Source organism: Psammomys obesus, unplaced genomic scaffold (genome assembly GCF_907164565.1).
Source record: "Psammomys obesus unplaced genomic scaffold, mPsaObe1.curated_primary_1811, whole genome shotgun sequence".
NCBI classification, from domain to species: domain Eukaryota; kingdom Metazoa; phylum Chordata; class Mammalia; order Rodentia; family Muridae; genus Psammomys; species Psammomys obesus.
Window position 1 is genome coordinate 2,152,051 of NW_026590663.1, and position 16,250 is coordinate 2,168,300.

The window sequence follows — 16,250 nt, forward strand, 5'->3', positions numbered from 1 at the left end:
ACAGTAACAGAATTAAAGGACAGAGGTAATTGTTTAGCAGGTGAGAAGTGCTCCATTGTCCACAACAACTACAGAAGCACAAGAGAGTTTGAAGTTTTCGGGTCAAGCAGCTGGAGACGAGTACGCAAAACGCGTAGATACACTCACCGTCAACTCTATCTGAGTGCTTTCTTCCGGAGTTGAGACTGAATGTTTTCTACTTTCAAATACTTCCACAGATTAAACTTCCTTTAGGGCCTGTTCCAGCATAACTACTCTTGTCAAGAGACTTGTTGATGCCATTAATTTAGTTTAATTATTGCATCCTGTACATACTATCTTTTCAAGTAGCTGGGCATAATTCTCTGTATAACATGCACTCTTATGCTTGAAGATGATTATAAAATGTTCTTTCAAGATGAATGACTTCTGTGTCTTTCGGCACAATCATTTATTTTTTAACCCCTTCATCGCCTTTGTGTGTCCCCTCTAATCTGCTTCCGAATTTCCTGCATTTGTCGTGCCAACTCTAGAGCATGATTCTGACAATGCAGCCCTTCTGAGACTTCTCCACAACACGGAGAGGGCAAGTGCTTAAGGCATGCTTTATCTTTATGCAGATTTTATACATCTTTCCATGCCCTGTTTCTTCACTCGAGGTTCATATTGTACTATCATCCTTCCAATCTTTGATTGGTTTTTGTTTGCTTGGTTTGGTTTGGTTTTTTGAGACAGGCCTTCTCTCTGTAGTCCTGGCTGTTTTGGAACTCACTATATAGACCAGGCTGGCCTCGAACTCACAGAGATCCGCCTGCCTCTGCCTCTGGAATGCTGGGATTAAAGGCTTGTGCCACCATGCCTGGCCCAAATTCTGATTGTTGTGTGGGTGGTCTATACTGTGTCGTGTTCAGACTGGCCTAGTGCAGAGCTCTTTTGCTTTTGTTTAAAGTCCTCATGGTTCTGAAGATGTATCAGAAAGTCATAACTCTGTGTTTTCCTTGGAGCAGAAACAGTCTAAAGATGAGATAAATCGCAGGGACTTCTGTGAGGAGATGTTTTATATCGGTGCTGTGAGGTATGAGAGCTGATAGCCTCATATGGCTGTGAAATTGTGGTTAGTACAAGGGAGAGGGAGGCAATCCCCACCTTCCTGTGGCACTGGGGAAGCAAACCAGCTCAACCACTAAGCTGTGTTTCTGACCCCCTGTAATTTATTTTAAAAAGAATATCTTGAGAATTTCCTAAGGGTTGTCATCAATTTAGAATTCCGTCTCAGCCTTAGGAATAGCTAGGATCACGGAGATATGCCATCGTGCTGGCCCAGAACTTTTACTCAGCTTCAGCTATAAATAGTTGTATGTGTTTCATAGCATGATGTTTGGACTGTTCTGCCCTGAGTCTGAGCTGAAGAGTGAAGCATAACCATTTCGGTTTGCTTTACTCTGACTAATTGGTGCTGGTTGAAGGCCTGGGAATTGAGCTGAGGGCACTGTGTGCTGAGCAAGCTCTATACTAGAAGCTTCAGCACGAACCCCTCTCTTCTTTCATTTTTTTAACGATTGTATTTTTTTAATTAATTTTTCATTTATTTTAATCACAGGTCATTTACTTGTATCCCAGCTGTAACCCCCTCCCTCTTTTCCCTCCCAATCCTCCCCTCCCTCCCTCATCTCCTCCCTGCCCCCTGTCCACCACTAGGGGAGGTCCTCCTCCCCTTTTATCTGACCCTAGCTTATCAGGTATCTTCAGGACTGGCTGAAATGTCCTTATCTGTAAGGCTGCTCCTCCCTGGCGGGCGGAGGGGGGGGGGAGCTCAATGAGCCAGTCACTGAGTTCATGTCAAAAATAATTCTTGTCCACCTTACTAGGGAACCCACTTGGATACTGAGCTACCATGGGCTATGTTTGAGCAGGGGTTATAGGTTATCAACGATTGTATTTTTGAGACAAGGTTGTGTGGTTGCAAAAGTTGGTCTTGAACTTGCAACCCTCCTGCTTCATACTGTCCCCAGAGGCAGAATATCTGCCTGCACTGCTAGGATCCATCTCAATGCATGCTGGTAAGCCATATTTTAGGAAAAATTTGATAATGAGAAGCATCTTAGTGCCATCCAAACATTTCCTCTTTGTATTTTTTAGGAATGTTGATATTGTATGACTAATTTTTGAAGTTTTTTTCAGAAATACATACTCAGCTTTTTGCTTAGCCCAGTAAGTTGTTTCTCAAGTCCATGTACAAGAGCATAAAACAAGACACAGGGTGCTGAGATGGTGAGCAAGCATGTTTTGGCAAAAAAAGGGGAAGTCATTAGAGAGACTGATTCTGATTATTTATCTTAGACCATCTTGCTAAACCATGGAACAGGATAGTTTTTCACTCATGCATAACACACTTACTGGCCTAAAGATGTCATATTAAAGGATATTTGTTATTTTTAAACAAAAATCCCAAATGTTCAATTTTACCAATAAAGAGTCAGGAGCCAGATGCTAGGGTGAAAAGCTGCTAGCTCAGAGAGACAGAAAAAGCACCCAGCTGACCTTCCTACTCAGCCAATCAACAAGAAGACAAAAATCCCCACTCCTCCAAGCTGTCTTGAAAACACTTCAGACGGAATGTTCCTCCTTTCTATTTCCTGTGCATCTCTCTGTCCATCCTCCATGCTTCCTCTGACTCTCTGTGGTTTTTTTTTTTTTCCATGTGCACTCCCTGTCAGTTGGTTTCTTTCTCCACCTTTTGACCTAGGGTAACTTTATTTAATCCTGTTTACAGAAATCTCTTAGATTAAAGCTATGTGCTAGGGCTGAGTCATGCCACAACTAGAAACAGGTTTTCCAGTATATAATCTCAGGGTTCATAGTGTGATCAAATATCTATACATATTATATAAATTTATAAATCTAAATTTATCTTGTTCATATATATGTATATCTATATACACATACTGTATATATATATACACACACACTATATATGTACTGATTCAATTTAAAGTCTGCCGTGTGTCTGTGTATTAGAGACATATTTTGCTTAGTTGAGTTTTTTTTTTTTAATTTTAATTTTTTTTTTATTTTTCAAGACAGGGTTTCTCTGTGTAGCCTTGGCTGTCCTGGACTCACTTTGTATAGACCAGGCTGGCCTTGAACTCACAAAGATCCACCTGCCTCTGCCTCCCAGAGTGCTGGGATTACGGGTGTGCAACACGCTGGCCAGCTGCTTAGTTGAGTTTTTAGAGAATTTTAAAATCCAGGGGCAATGAATAAGTGGGCAAGGAAAAATCACCCTTGCTTTCTTATGCAAATACTTACTTATACTTATGCATACTCCAGACTGTAAGTCTGTGAAGAACCTTTCCTTATGAGTCTTATATTCTTCCTTTTTAAAAGCAAGATAGTTTCATGGTTCTTTTGTAAGTGTATAGTTTTTTATTTCATTATTGCTTTCTTGCCTTGACCTTTTCTTTCTTACAGTCCTGTTTCTTTTTTCTTTTTTGAGATGACATTAAACTTACAACATTCCTTTCCTGCTTCAATTTTAGCTGGTGACCTTGCCTCTAATTTTTATCCTGAGAAAATAGAAGCTGTCTTGGACATGAACTCAGTGGCTGGCTCTTTGATCACCACCCCCTGAGGGGGGAACAGCCTGACTAGGCCACAGAGGAAGACTATGAAAGTCAGTCCTGATAGGCCAAGGTCAGATGAAAGGGGAGGAGGTCCTCCACTATCAGTGGACTGGAGAAGGGGCATGGGAGGAAATGAGGGTGGGGCTACAGCTGGGATACAAAGTGAATAAATTGTAATAAATAAAAAATTATATTAAAAAAGTACTTTTCTTTCTTTTAGCTTCAAATTAACTGAACTACTTGCATTTATACCCAATATATTCTGCTTTCTCTCCCTTTGCCATGGTGAATGGTCTAGTTTGGTTTCTGTGGTTGTGATGAAACTCTGACCAAACCAATGTGGAAAAACAGGTTTATTTGGCTACACATTACAGACCATCATGGAGGGAAGTGAAGTCAGGAGCTCAACGCAGAAATCTTGTTGTAGGGTAGACACCAGAGAAGACTGCTCAGACATTGATATAAGCCAAGGAAAGTACTTATTAGCCAGTCAACGACTACACTGAGCCTTTTTCAGGGTGGGATTTTAAGCACAATATCAACGTTCTGGGTTGACATACTTCAGTTAACAAGAACAGTTAGTTAGAAGTGTAACTATAGAAGCCAAAAAGCAAAGTTAACACATTTAGAGGCTTTCCCAAGACTATGGACTTTGATGGATTAGGTCTTTGTTTTTGCTTTGGCAGGTGGCACTGCCTCTGTTCTTCATTTTATGTCCAGAATGGAGCTTCCATTATGGAGTCAGTTGTGCCAAGGTTTGGGGGCCTATGAAGGCCTGGGCCCCTGTTACAACTCAGAGGCAAGAACTGAAGCAGAGACAAGCAAGCTGAATGGAAGGGGCAGAAGGCCAAAGTCAAGGAAAGAAGAGAAGGTTTGTCCTGACGCTCAAGGCCCACTGAAAAAGGGATCTTCCAGCTACAGCTTGCATCAACTTCATGGACCATTTGGAAATAAAAACATAGCTCTTTTGTTAAAAGTCCTTGAGGCATGGCAATCCTAAGAGTGGGTGACGTCGTCCTCCTTTTATTTTACAGTTAGGGGAAACTTAATCGCTTTACAGAGAACCTAGACTTCCTCGTAATCCAATAATATTCCCTAGATTCTTAGTGGCTTTAACTTTGAATTCTTTTAATCTAGTGTTCGTGTTTTTTGACACCTATTCATGTCTTCCATTAGATTTGGTGCCCAGGCAAAGAGGAGAACAGGAAAGTAGCAAATCTCACATAATTGGACTTAGGTAAAGAAAGACAGCTTAGTAAGTCCCCTGCTTCCTGAAAGGATATGGTTATAAGTGAACCCATCAATCACTGATAATACTTAGGGCATTACCTCAGGGCCACTTTGCCTCTACTTCATGCAGGGAAAGCATCCACCAGGCTTTGCAAACTTCAATTCTCAAGCCATTTCACGTAGAGACACTCTTACGTAAACGCCAACCAGAAGCTGCTGAAACTGGGCTTTGCACGACAGCATCGTTTCCACTATGAGACTAAGAAGCAAAAAGTCCAAGCTGTCCTGTGGCATTCCAGGACACAGGGTTTTACTGTGATAAAAATCACACACATTGGAAGGAGGAAGCTGTCCCTGATTTCTAGCGCCGTGTCAGATGCTGAGGATCAGATAGGCCCTTCACTGTGGTGTTACTTTCCTTCGCTCCAGCGCCAGAATCCTGCACAGAAATTCCCTATGTCAGGCCTGGCATCCAGAAGACTGAAACCCAGTGAACAGCAGGGCCAGCCATGCTCTCCTGACTCTCTGGGTAGAACCATACTTCACTTCTTAGCTCATGGCTATTGCTCTCAGGCCATGACACTCCTGGTCTTGAAGCTCAGCATGTTCATCTCTGTCGGTTATTGATGGAGTTCTCTCTGTGTGCATGATCTCTTGACCACCTTTGGGTAGAGTAGCTGTATACTCATTCCATGAATGCTTGGGTGGTAAATCGCTTCTTTAGGAGGAAGTACGTAAGGCAGCTTTAAAGAATGGGGGTTATATCCTCAGATCTTAGACTACAGACAGATATACTGAAGTCACTGAGGCTTTGGTTTGCAACAGTATAAATGTTACCTTGGAGGCAATTTCTGTGTCATAGAAAGCAAATTAACTTTCTCCCCAAAAGGGCTCATAGAGTAAAACAAAAAAAGTATGAGTCTAACAGATATTAACTGAGTGTATAATGTATGCTATGCTGTGCCCTAGATGCTAGACCTACAATGAGACAGTTTTTTAAAGGTGCTTTTCTTCTACTTACAACTATATTATGAAAGATGCTAAAAATAGAGGTTTCACAAAGAAACCGTGGGACCACAGGAATGAAATTTCTTAATAGGGATGTGTTGAAGGCAGTGTACATTGAAATCTACATTGTTCATGGCAGACAACGCAGAAACAGTTCAGGATGCAGAAGAAATAGCAGATGCAAGGCATGGGCGTATTAGGGGTCAGATAGTGGGACTGTCACAAAGATGAGCTATAGAAACAGCCAGAAGCCAGTGTTCTGATATGCCTGCCTCAGTTAATGGAAATCAGTTCCTCAGATGAGGGGAAGCATCCCATGTATCTGAAATCATTGAGATCACATCTGTGTTCTCCAGAAAGAAAACTACGAGGGGTGGAAGATGAGGCAGAGTCTAAGAGTGGGGAGATAGAGCATTCAGGAGACTTGCCTCTTTCCAGGCCAGACGTAAAGGAGACCCAAGGACAAGCAGATGGCAGTTGCTGGGAGGAACACGTGGCAGCAGGCAGTTAGGTAGGGGGAATGGAAGTACTTGCTGCTATGTAGGAAAGGAAAGAAAAAAGAGAGGTGAGTGAGTCCAGAGTTCTAGATTTATACCTGTGATCATCACAGAAGAGATAAAAGACCTTGGGTTGTTATTCAGGCAGGAAAATGAGTTAGGGAGTGTAAATGAAGAGAGAAGATGGAAGGCGGTGTTCAAAGAGGTATCACCTCTACATTGCTGCTTAGTCCAATGCCAGGCATAGTTCATACTAAAGAGTATAAGAGACAGGACTTATGGCCAAAGGACTCTTCTTTACTCATATATGACAGGATAATTCACAAGAAACTGTTTTAGGATGTTGAGGCTTCTCCCTTTAAATCCCGAGATTCTGAGGCACAGAAACCACGCCTGTGTACGCCAATGTAAAATCTGGATGACATAACGCTTTTCTCGTTCTGCTTAAGTCCAGAATGCAACTTTAACACCTTGTGCACCATCATGGCCCACCACTAGGAAACAGTTCATCATTTATGTAGAGTTAGTGAAGTTTACTTTTTTGGATGACTGATTTATTGTCACAAAAGGTGTTCATGCTGGAGGAACCCTAGTTTAAATACACAGAATACCCTCTAAACCATTTGAGGGAATGGCTGACATCTAGCTGGTGAACTTTGGAAGTGGTACACAGAATACATTTCTAAGACTCCTAGCTGAAGAGACTCTAACCAACTCAAGCATGGTAAACTTGGCTTTGGCCGCTCTTGCCCTTCTCTGCCATTCCCTTTGCCTTGCTAAAACCTGTTAGATTACATTCCTGAAGCTATCCCCCAAGGTCTATTCTCTTTTTTTGGCCACTTCCTCCTCCTGAGGCTGACTACCAAGGCCCAGCTATCAAAGTACTAAAGTACAGCAGTCAAAAGCAACCTTTGGCTTACCTAATTAAAATTAAGCACCTCATCCTAACGCTGTGTTTCCCTTTACCTTTATAATTTGCCATTTCCCTGTGTGCCATGTCTGTCTATCCACAGTCAGTCCATTGTCCCCGTGGGACAAATTCCCCTTTTCCCTTTCCCTTGCCCCTTTTATTCTCTCTCCCTTGTTCCCTTCCCCTTCACCCTCTTCTTCTATTTCCTGTCTTTGTCTCTTATTCTCTGCCCTCTGTCCTTTTGGGGCAAATAAATCTCCTTTGTTCTGAGAACTTGGTTTTGAGGTGACTTGAGCCAACTTTGAGGTTCCCTAAACTGGCTATAGTTTCAGACTTGTACTAACTCTGATCATTATATCCTATTGATTCTTCTTATCCCGACAATATCATTCAAACTTCTAAGACTAAAGAAAGAATAAAATTAGGAGGACAGAAGAGGCACATACGCAGTAAGCTTTGCCATTTAGGGGAGCTGAACTCAAAGGGAAAGAAAGAGGACTAGACTTTGAAGAAAACTATCTGAAAGGGGTTCTCTAAACCAGGTCCAGTGGCACACACCTTTAGTCCCAGCACTTAGGTGATAGATGCAGACAGATCTCTGTGAGTTTGAGGCCAACCTGGTCTACAAAGTCAGTTCCAGGACAGCCAAGGCTACATAGAAAAACACTGTTTCAAAAACAAACAAAGAAACAAACAAACAACAAGAAAGGGAAAGGTGGGGTATCTGCTCATGTGGCTTTTGACAAACAGACTAGTGGCTTTTCTCTGATTTCCCTCCTTTCTTAACACTGATCGAACCAGCAATTGCTGACTTACAGTGTTGGTCAATAACTGAGTGAACAAATGGATTAATCAGAAAATGGTCCTAAGAATCTGAACTACAGCAACACAGGAAATAGTCAGCTGAGGGGTCTCAGTCGGAAGGAAATGAGTAAACTGAAAAAGCCAAGGTCTTAATTTTTGGTAAAAAGCAAGCAAACAAATGAAGCAAACAACAACACTTGCAGTAGCCCTCAGCAGCAGAAAGGAAGCAAGACTGGAGAGCAGAACAGAGCAGAGACCAGGCCCCTGCAGAAGGAGACCCTCCAGACTGTCTTTCCTACTGCCTTGTTCTAGGCATCTTTTCAGTGAACTTTCCATCCTCACAAACCTTCACAACACCACCCTGTCCTTAAACCAGTACATGATTCTTGCAATGACCAAACCCAGCTGACACCTGAGGCTTTTTCAGATCCGTCTCTCTTAATACCCTCGATGTCTCTCAAGGTACCATGGAAGAATGAAAGTATCAAAAATGAAGACTTGTTCAGATTCACCCACCGACTGGGGGTGGGGTGAAAAATCAAACCCAGAGCTGTCTGGCCCCACAAACCTGAAACTTGTCATTTTTATTTCAGTTTTCTGTTGTCCAGCTGGCCTTGAAGTTGAGGGCCTCCTGCCTCACCCTGAGAAGCATGGGCTTTGAGGTATGTGCCACCAGGGTTTTTGTTTGCTTGTTTGTTTAGTATATTATCAACACTACCTAATTTTTAAAAATAAGGTACATAAGAAACCAACATTTCCTTCGACCCTCTTTTGCCCAAAGTGTAAATACTACTATTGAGTTAATGTAGACGCAGGCACACTGAACTACACACTTGGTAGCTATGATCTCAGGTTTGCTTTTTGGTTTTGTTTTTTGTTTGTTTAAAAGTCAGTGGGTGACCTTAGGCAATGTCTTTAAGCTGACTTTTGAAAGTAGATACTTCAAGCCAGTGTGGTGGCACACTTGAGACTGAAGGAGAAGAGCCTCAAGTTTGAGCCCAACAGCTAGCTACAGGCCCCCCGGCTAGAGGGTCTATGTAGCAAAACTTCATGTAAAAGTCTGGTAAAATATTTCAATAAGAGCAATTAATTTAAATCGTCCATGTGTGTTTTCTGAAATATGGTTTTGGCTTTTCAGAGTCAATACATGGTTTTAGAAATAGGTGTGTGTGGAAAACAATTCTTAAGCCACAGTTTACAAGGCCATGTTCAGAGTTCAAAAGTGCTGGTTATCACCTAAGGCCGATGAAACCTCTGGGTTTGATACACTTTCCACACTCTTGCGTTGGACAGAAGAGTGGGCTAAACCTGGGAAAATGGACTTTGAAAATCTTTTGTGGATCCTGACTTTATTATTATTATTATCATTATTATTATTATTATTATTATTATTATTATTATTATTATTATTTGGGGGGGGTTGTTTGTCCTTTCTTTTCTAATTTTGAGTTCTTCATCAGCAAAAGCAGTCATGGTAATGCCACAAAACCTTTCTGAGGAATTTTCCCAAGAATTGAATCAGGAAGCAGCCATCAATTGGCATATGACGAAATTTTTTTTTAAATATTTTTTTATAGATATACAATCATTTGACTAGAAAATTTTGACATTAGAGGTTTTCAGTATGACACAGTTTAATTACTGTCCACGAGCACAGACGTTCATGCTTGGAAGGTCAAAAAAATTTATAGTGGCTTTATATGTAGTGGAAAATTATCTCATAGCTACAACCTTAACTGAAGGATCTTCCTCCCTCTCCATCGTCCCACTCTCCCTCTCCTTAGCATGAATTTCTAAGTAATGTACAAGTCAAAACAATAAGCAGTTATCAAATAAACAGTTTTCAGTCACCTTCTTGCCTACTAGTGTTTCTCATTATTTCTCCTCTCTAAATAGTTTCTAAAATGGCAAAAAGCAAGAAATATTAAATTCTCAAAACAAAAGAGAAGTTACTAGAACATTGTGGTGATGCAATATTCTGAAAATATTTCTTTCCTTCCAAGAGTATGGAACTTTTGGTGGACCTCAAAGCCACAGTTACTAATACACCTTGAGGTCATTTAAGGCTTAAGACTGCTATCCTACTGTGTACCCAAATTGTTTACTCTGCCTTAAAAAAGAGAACACTATAATGGCTAACCTTACTTGCCCTGCATTTCCCGTGTAATCAATTTTTACAGCCTAAACTAATGCACAACTGTAATGTTACGTACTCCTCCATGCCCCTGGCTCAGAAAATGCATGTGCATCTTTTGCTGAAAGCAGCAAATACAAAGGTTGAAAGCAGCTTCCTACAATCTACCACTGGGGTTGAAAGCAACTATTTATGGTTACTGGTTGGTAAACAATGTTATCTGGGTCAGCTGGGATCAGTTGGAGTCAGTGACTCAATCCCTTGTAAAACTCAAAGATTTCTGCAAAGTACCCAGCTCATTCTCCATGTGAGGCTTTCTATACTGTTCAGTTACTACAGATGAATCCTTTTGTTAGGGACACACACACACACAGAAACAGACAGCTATATACAGGGACATACATAGACACAGGGACAAACAGGGTCACAAGACAGCCTCAGGGCAGACCCAGACTCAGATTCACACAACAGACAGACAGAAGGTGAAAGACACAAGGAAAATGAAGTAAAGAATTTAAATCTGGACCCATTCTTGGTTAAATAATTCCAAGGAGAAATTTCTTCTTTAATGAGCCACCATGTATTATCAGTAACTTGGAGTTAATCACTAACCATATGAGTAGAAAATGATAACAGTGGACAAGAGGTGGAGATATATTTTTAGAAACTAGAAGGCCACCCAGATATCTGACCTCTGGACTTGGGACAATCTTTACTGATGAGTTGGTGAGGGGTGGGGCTGAAGTCTGCAGACAGCCAGAGGCCAATGGGGCTCCACTTTGGGCCTTTCCCAAAGCCAGACAACAGTCTTCTGGGGAAAGCAAAGCTGAGAGGTCACTTATTCGAGCAGAGGACTAGAGTCAACAAAGGAATGGAAAAACCCTAGTGGTTCTGCTTCCTCTATAACTCCAGGGAGCACCAGGCAGAAGGGCAGGGGAGAGGAGGGAAGGTAGGAGAGGGAAGGGGGAGAGAGGAGAGGAAAGGAGAGAGCTCCTGGAGCAGATCGGGTGGGATATGCCTTTAGTATCAGGCTTTGTGAGTCACCCAAGGAAAATCCACACTCACACCTACTGTCCTTCAGAGACATTCTTCAGTTAACAAGCTTTACCTGTGCGCTCATTACCCATCCACTCATGCACACAGTGTTCAGTCATACTTTTTAAAAATGTTTATCAGTGTTTGTAATTATGTTTACACGTGGGTCTACATGTGAGTTATGCTCATGTGAGTCCCAATGCCTTCAGAGGACAGAGAGAAAGAAGGGAAACATTAAGTTTGACTGACTAATGAACTCAAAATAACACAGAACATGGAGATGAGTAAACTGTCCATAAAAATAAGAATAAAAAAACACTTTTCCTAAGGTGGGTGTGGTTATGCATGTTTTAATATCAGGCAGAGAATCTCAAGTTCAAGGCCAGTAGTATAAGGAGACTCTGTGTGTTGGTTTGAATGAAAATGGCTCCATAGGCTAACACAGCAGTAGTACTATTGGGGATGTGTGGCCTACTTGGAGTGGGTGTGGCCTTGCTGGAGTAGGTGTGGCCTTGTTGGAGGAAGTATGTCACTGAGGGCGGGGTTTGGGGTTACAGAAGCCCAAGCCAAGCCCAGTGTCACTCTCTCTTCCCGGTGCCTGCCAATCCAGATGTAGACTAGTCAGCTATCTTCCTAGCACCATGTTTGCCTGTGTGCTGCATGCTTCCCTCCATGATAACAATGGGCTAAACCTCTGAACTGTAAGCCAGCCCCAGTTAAATTCTTTACTTCACAAGAGCTGGTCATGGTGTCTCTTCACACCAATAGGAACCCTAAGTAAGACAAAGGTTGGTACTGGGACTGGGATATTGCTGTGATAGGCTGGACCATGCTTTTGTTTGGAGGAGTATGGAACACTTTGGGATTCTGGACTAGAAAATCAATTGAATGTTTCAAACAGAGCTTAATGAGCCATCCTAGTAGGGGCATGGAATACAGTGGCGTTGACAGTGACTTGAACTGTCGAGATCTGGCTCAAGAGATTTCAGAGGAGAATAATATTAGTATGTGGCCCAGAGACCAATCTTGTGATATTTTGGCTATTTTGATGTCTTGGCTATTTTGTGATACTTTGAACCCCACAGTCTAGGCAGGGTTTCAGTGGGTAAAAGCATTTACTGCATAAGCCTAAGCACCTGAGTTCAGATGCTCAGAAACTATGAAGAGCTGGATGCTGCAGCCCAAGTCTGTTACCATGGCACTCCTGTGTAAAGACAGCAGGCAGAGAACGAAGAGTTTCTCCAGAATCCTTTGTGCAAGACAGCCTGGAGTATATAGTACAGAGGTGAACAAGAGAGACCCTGCCTTAAATTACACAGATCATAAGGACTAGCACCAGAAGCTGTGCACTGATTTCCACATTGTCTTACTCACTGTTCTGTGATTGCGAAGAGACACCATGAGCAAAGCAACTCAAAAAGAGAGTGTTTATTTGGGAGCTTCCTTACAGTTTCAGAGATTAGTCCATGATCATCTCAGAGAGAAGCAGACAGGCATGGCACAGGAGCAGTAAAGTAGGAAGAGCTTTGCATCCTGATCTGTAGCAGTAGGCAGGGAGAGAGACAGACAGAGAGACAGACAGAGACAGACAGACACACAGAGAAACACAGAAAGAAAGACAGAGACAGAGAGACAAAGAGACAGAGACAGACGGATAGAGACAAAGACAGAGAGAAATAGAGACAGAAGCAGAGTGAGACAGAGAGAGATGAGAGACACTAGGCTTAGCATGGACTTTTAAAACCTCAGAGCCCACCTCCAGTGACACACTTCCACCAATAAGGCCACATCATACCTCCTAATCCTTCCCAAACAGTTCCAACAACTAAGAACCAAGCATTTAAATACATGAGCCTATGAGGGTCATATTCATTCAGATCACTATATATATATATGTTCACAATGGCAAGTATGAGCCCTCACATGAAAACATCTACATATACAAACACACACACACACACACACACACACACACACACACACACTGTACATAGACATATACACAACACTAAATATACTTTTAAAAGACCAATCACCTCTAAACTTGCTGCTCTTAGTGTTTTTTTTTTTTTTTTAATTTTAGTATTACAGCCTGGTTTGTTGTTCAAGACCACTGCCTTCTCTATTCCCTTTTGATATTCAAGCCATTATCCTGTTGTATGTAGCTCAACAATAGCTCCTCCATATTGCTTAGTAACTGAAGTTTCCTGTCATCCCCATTAAAATCACCATAGCTCATCTACCTGTCCAGCTCATACTGTGAGTTCTTTCTTGCTCCCCCAGCTCCTGTACTAGCCATCATCTTAACTGTAATTGTTACTCTGGAATAGTTTTTTAAATTAATTTATTTTTTATTAATTACAATTTATTCATTTTATATCACAGCTGTAGCTCCCTCTCTCATCCCCTCCAAATTCCACCCGTCCTCCCTCTTCTCCTCCTATGACCCTCCCCCAGTCCATTGATAGAGGAGGTCCTCCACCCCTTCCATCTCACCCTAGTCTATCAGGTCTCAACAGGACTAACGGCATTGTCTTCCTCTGTGGCCTGGCAAGGCTGCTCCCCCATCAGGGAGAGGTGAGCAAAGAGCCAGTCACTAAGTTCATGTCAGAGACAGTCCCTGTTCCTCTTCCTCAGCTCACTTGGATACTGAGCTGCCATGGGCTACATCTGAGCAGGGGTTCTAGATTATCTCCATGAATGGTGCTTGGTTGGAGAATCAGTCTCAGAAAAGACCCCTCTGCCCAGATGTTTTGGTACTGTTGCTCTCCTTGTGAAGCTCCTGTCCCCTCCAGGTCTTTATATTTCCCCCTTCTTTTATAAGATTCCCTGCACCCTGCCCAAAGTTTGGTTATAAGTCTCAGCATCTGCTTGAATACCTTGATGGGTAGAGTCTTTCAGAGGCCCTCTATGGTAGGTTCCTGTCCTGTTCCCTGTTTTCTCCCTCTTCCAATGTCCATCCTGTTTGCCTTTCTGAATGAGGATTGATCATCTTACCCAGGGTCCTACTTCTTGATTAACTTCTTTAGGTGTACAGGTTTTATTATGTTTATCCTATATTATATGTCTAATATCCACTTATAAGTGAATATATACCATGTGTGTCTTTCTGCTTCTGGGATAACTCACTCAGGATGATCTTTTCTAGTTCCCACCATTTGCCTACAAATTTCATGATTTCCTTGTGTTTGATTGCTGAGTAGTATTCCATTGTGTAAATGTACCACAATTTCTGCATCCATTCCTGGGTTGTTTCCAGATTCTGGCTATTACAAATAAAGCTGCTGTGAACATGGTTGAACAAATGTCCTAGTTGTATACTGAACATATTTTGGATATATGCCTACGAGTGGTATAGCTGGATCTTGAAGTAGCACTATTCCTAATTTTCTGAGAAAGTGCCAGATTGATTTCCAAAGTGGTTGTACAAGTTTATATTCCCACTAGCAGTGGAGGAGGGTTCCCCTTTCTTCACATCCTCTCCAGCATGTGTTGTCACTTGAGTTTTTGATCTTAACCATTCTAATAGGTATGAGGTGAAATTTCGGGGTCGTTTTGATTTGCGTTTCCCTGATGACTAAGGGCGATAAGCACTTTTTAAAGTATTTCTCTGCCATTTGATATTCCTTTATTGAGAATTCTCCGTTTAGCTCTGTTCCCCATTTTTTAATTGGATTACTTGATTTGTTGCTTTTTAACTTCTTGAGTTCTTTATATATTGTGGATATTAGCCCTCTGTCAGATATAGGATTGGTGAAAATCCTTTTGAAAGACAAAAGGGCTGAGAAAGAAATTAGGGAAACTACACCCTTCACAATAGCCACTAATAACTTAAAGTAACTTGATGTGACTCTAACCAAGCAAGTGAAAGACCTGTTTGAAAAAAACTTCAAGTCTCTGTAGAAAGAAATTGAAGAAGATATCAGAACATGGAAAGATATCCCATGCTCATGGATCAGTAGGATTAACATAGTGAAAATGGCCATCCTGCCAAAAGCAATCTACAGATTCAATGCAATTCCCATCAAAATACCAACACATTCTTTACAGAACTTGAAAGAAAAACTCTCAATTTCATATGGAAAAACAAAACAAAAAAACTCAGAATTGCTAAAACAATCCTCTACAATAAAAGATCGTCTGGAGGTATCTCCATCCCTGATCTCAAGCTGCACTACAGAGCAATAGTAATAAAAACTTCATGGTACTGGCATAGAAACAGAATGGTGGATCAACGGAATAAAATACAAGAACCAGAAATAAACCTACATACCTACAGATACTTGATTTTTTACAAAGAAGCCAAAGCCATACAATGGAAAAAAGACAGCATCTTCAACAAATGGTATTGGTCTAATTGGATGTCTACATGCAGAAAAATGCAAATAGATCCATACTTATCACCCTGCACAAAACTAAGTCCAAGTGGATCAAAGACCTCAACATAAAAGCAGACACACTAAATCTGCTAGAAGAAAAAGTGGGAAAGAACCTTGAATTCATTGGCACAGGAGACAACTTCCTGAACAGAACACTGCACAGGCTCTAAGATCAACAATCAATAAATGGGACCTCATGAAACTGAAAAGTGTCTGTAAAGCAAAGGACACTGTTATCAGATCAGAACAAAATGACAGCCTACAGACTGGAATAGTTTTATCTCCCCTCTTCTCTTCCTAAGTAACTCTTACTAATCATTCAAATCTAAATGCAAATAGCACTTCCTAAATGGGAATATATCATTAAAGGTTTGCATTTATAAACAACAAGAGATTTTTTTCTGATGTAAACAGGAAAATTAGAGAATGCATTAAAAGGAGTTTTGTAATAGAAATGGGATATTTGTGCCAGCTGTTGAAGCAAATGCTAGCATGATAAACCAGCCTGCCTCCATCTTAGGCTTGACAGCCATTTTATAGTAAAGACTAGTGTCATTCCTGTTTATGATTAAATCTGTTTCTCAAGGATTACAAATTACAAATTTGTAGTTAAGGATTGACCTTAACTACAAATGGTTCTGTATTGCCTGT